The sequence below is a fragment of the Emydura macquarii genome, unplaced genomic scaffold (genome assembly GCF_026122565.2).
Source record: "Emydura macquarii macquarii isolate MOO-44397 ecotype Brisbane River unplaced genomic scaffold, CSIRO-AGI_Emac_v2 contig_2842, whole genome shotgun sequence".
Classification (NCBI taxonomy): Eukaryota; Metazoa; Chordata; order Testudines; family Chelidae; genus Emydura; species Emydura macquarii.
This window is the reverse complement of record NW_027132979.1, coordinates 46,563-50,316: the sequence shown is the minus strand read 5'-3', so window position 1 is coordinate 50,316 and position 3,754 is coordinate 46,563. Positions and strand designations below refer to the sequence as shown.

General features: G+C 46.2%; 1 pseudogene; it reads left to right on the top strand.

Moving 5' to 3' along the window:
• Positions 1 to 1,045: 1,045 nt before the first annotated feature.
• LOC137166358 (olfactory receptor 4E1-like) lies at positions 1,046 to 1,985 on the top strand (annotated as a pseudogene).
• Positions 1,986 to 3,754: the final 1,769 nt, after the last annotated feature.

Sequence of the window (3,754 nt, the reverse complement as noted above, 5' to 3'; positions counted from 1 at the left end):
AAAAAATCAGCCAAAAATTCACCTTGCTGTAATTTTATTAAACTGCAGTGTATTGGAAAGATTGGACTTTGCTGTTAGTATTTTACATTTTCATATGGATTGGGGGATGGGAGAGAACCCTTGCAGAGGGGAACTGAAATGGGGAAGCAATGTGATTCTCGTGGTTAGAGGGCTAGGACTCAGAAAACCTGCATTCTATTCCTGATTGTGCTACTGATCTCAGGAAGAAACTTCCCTTCTCTGCTCCTCAGTTTCCCACCACCACCACTTCTTGCCTCTTTCGACTGTGAGCTCTTCAGGGAAAGTACCACCTCTCGCTGTGTGTCTGTGTAGTGCCTGACACTAAGGGGCATTAACAGCAGTGAAGGCCTGCAAGAGAACCGTTGCATCTTTGCTGTCTATTACAGCTGAGTGAATAACTGATTTGAAATATTCAAAATACTTTCGTTGTGGATTGACTAAAAATGGTATTTTTCCAGTTTTTCCACTGAAACAAAAACCTGAAAAAATTCATTTCAGGGTGAACAATATATTTTGTTCGACCTGAAATGAATGTTTTGTTTTGTTTTGTTTTGTTTCATTTTGGGATGTGGTTTTTTTTCATTCTTTGTTTAAATACATTGAGCTAAACTTTAAATGAAACATCATTTTGAAACATAACACTTTTGCTTCAAAAAGTCAAAGTAAAACATTTTTATTTTTTCTAATATTTTGCCTTCTTTTTATGTGAAACTATTCACTGAATTTGAACCAAATTCATGACTAGCTTCTGTCTGCCTCAACTGTGTTTTGCAGTGAATAAACATTCCTTCAAAAACTTGCACCCAGCTCTACTTCATGAATATGAAGATGCCACACAGACACCATTGGGTATCGAATTACCAAGTTTATTAACTATATACAAACCTACAAGGTCTAGCTAACTATCTCTGTTCTGATGGCTTCTTCAACAGAAGAAAGCAGCCCCACTGGAAGGCCCTGAAACTATTTAAAGGGGATCCTACCCAATTCCTATAACAATTTTCTCTTCCCTCTAGGAACAAAAATGGGAGAGGCAGTGACCCTGAATCAGATCACAGTGACTGAGTTCATCCTGTTGGGACTCTCCTCCAACCCAGAGACACAGCTGATCCTCTTCATGGTCTTCCTGCCCATCTACCTGCTAACCTTGGCTGGGAACATCTTTATCATGGTCACCATTGTCCACGACCGGTGCCTCCACACAACCATGTACTTCTTCCTCTGCAACCTCTCCTTCATCGATGTGTGCCACGCATCCGTCACAGTGCCCAAGATGCTGGCCGACTTCCTCTCCGCATAGAAGACCATCTCTTTCGGGGGTTGTGTGGTGCAGATGTTCTTTCTCCACCTTTTCACCTGCATGGAGATCTTCCTGCTCACTGTTATGGCCTATGACCGCTACGTGGCCATCTGCAACCCCATGCACTACCTCACCGTCATGAACCACAAGGTCTGCTTGCTGCTGGCTGCTGCTGTGTGGCTTGGTGGGGCCGTTCACGCCTTAGCCCTGACTGACATGACCATCAAGCTGCCATACTGCAGGCCCCGGGAGATAGACAACTTCTTCTGCAACGTGCAGTCATCAGGCTGGCCTGTACTGACACCTACATCATCCAGGTGCTCATCATCTCCAACTCAGGGCTCATCTCCGTGGTCTGCTTCATGGTGCTGGTGGTCTTCTACGGTGTCATTCTGGTCTCCCTAAGGAATCGATCTCCGAGGGGAAGCACAAGGCGCTCTCCACCTGCACTGCCCACCTGACGGTGGTGGCACTCTTCCTGGGCCACTGCATCTTCATCTACTCCCACCCATCCACCAGCTTCTCCGAGGACAAGGTGGTGTCCGTGTTTTTCACGGCCATCACTGCGTTGCTGAACCCCATCATCTACACCCTGAAGAACGAGGACATGAAGCGGTTGATCAGCAAGCTACGTGGGAGGAAGGTGGATGCAGAGGAGAAATAGAGCCTGGACTTCAGGAGCGGTTGTGTTCTAGGAGAAGCTCCCTGATTTGCACCATGTTCCGCAATGGGGCTAATTTATCATGGCAGTGACTATGCTGCTGCTTGTCTCCATGTGTTGGCAGTGACAATCCTGATGCCATGATCCTTGGCTTTCAGACCTCTGCAGGGCTCATCGGTTGAGTTTTGAACCCACTAAGCTGGGACTAATTGACCTTTTTTCAGACAAAACATTATCTTGTCAAAACCATGGGAAAATGTCAGCGTTTTTTCCAACTTTATTTACTGATGAGACATTTTAAATGAAGTGAAAGTTTTCTTTGTTTTGAATTTTGCAGATTTGTAAAAGTATTTAGGTGCCTAGTGGGGTTTTCAAAAGCATGCAGGCACCTAACTCCCATTCATTTCAAGGCACCTCGGTTCCTATCTAGATTTTTAGGCACTTTTACACATCTGGTGCTCGGTGCCTAACACACACAGCTGGTCAAAATTTTGTCAGTGACTTTATCAAAAACATTTGTGTACAACACAAATTTTCATTTTTCAAATCAATATCAAACAAACATAATTAAAATATTTACATTTAATGGAAGTTCTCACCTTCTGTCAATGTTTCTGTCTTTTGACACAGTGTGGAAAGGAAAAAACCTGAGAAAAATTGGGGAAACTTTTCTTGTATTTATTTACTTTTTCCCCCACTTTTTCAGTGCAAAAAAGAGGGACAATGAAAAACATTGATTATTCCACTTTCTCCTCTTTTTCCTTTGTCTTTTTTTGCCTCTGAATGCAGTAAAGTGAAAAATATTTAAGGCTTTGTGGGAGGTTTTTTTGTTTTATCATTCCGAATCTTTTCAAAACTTCCTCAACTTAGGAAAAATGACACAGTGGCTAAGGGAAAAATGCAAGATTGAAAAAGGAGGGGGGGAATGCAACCCTGGATATTGTTCATTTTATTACATTTATTTTCCCACATGGACGCTGCTCTGTATGGGAGCTGCCACTGCTGGGGCAGGTGTGAGAGGAGAACCCTCTGCACAGGGCGGCCTCAGCCACCCAGAGCATGATAAAGAGGGCAAACGGAGAACCCCCTTTCCTTGCAATTGCAAATATTATGGGGTGAGAAGAGAGGGATCCCCACCCCCACTGCACGACCTCAGCCATGACAGGAGACATCGTTACTTATGGGGGAAGTTGGGCTGTGGAGAGTCTGAAGAGAGGCTGCAAGAGAAGAGAGGAGAGGGGGTGAGAATTCTGGGGAGGGAATGGGGTGTGGGGGGATGTGGCATGTGGTAGGGAATGGGGGGATCTCTGAATGACGGACAGAGAGACAGGAGCCAAGGGAAGCCACTCACCCACTGCAGGCAGAAGGAGAGTTAACGATAATCTGAGCTGGGTGCTCTGGGCCAGGAGCTGGGGTCTCAGCTCAGCCATCATCGGTCTGGTCTGGGCACAGGGAGGGGGCCAGATCCTTCCCCTCTGACAGAGGAAGAGGAAGTCACAGTCTCCGGTGCCGTCACTGCCAGCTCGGTGGCTGGACAGGCAGCACATTCTCAGGGAAGGAGGGGCTGAGGGGAGCTGGCCACTTTCCACCACCATCACCGGGGCCTGCTCTGGCTTTTGTAATTCAACGCAGTGCTGGTGAGAGGGGCTGGAACATCTTCCAGGCGTGGGCCATGGGCTCAGCGTGTGTAACGGAGCCTCCCTTGAATTACACTAGTTTACAGCCACTGAGGATCTCTGAGCTCTGGCTCATTGACCCCAGCTGGTAATCTG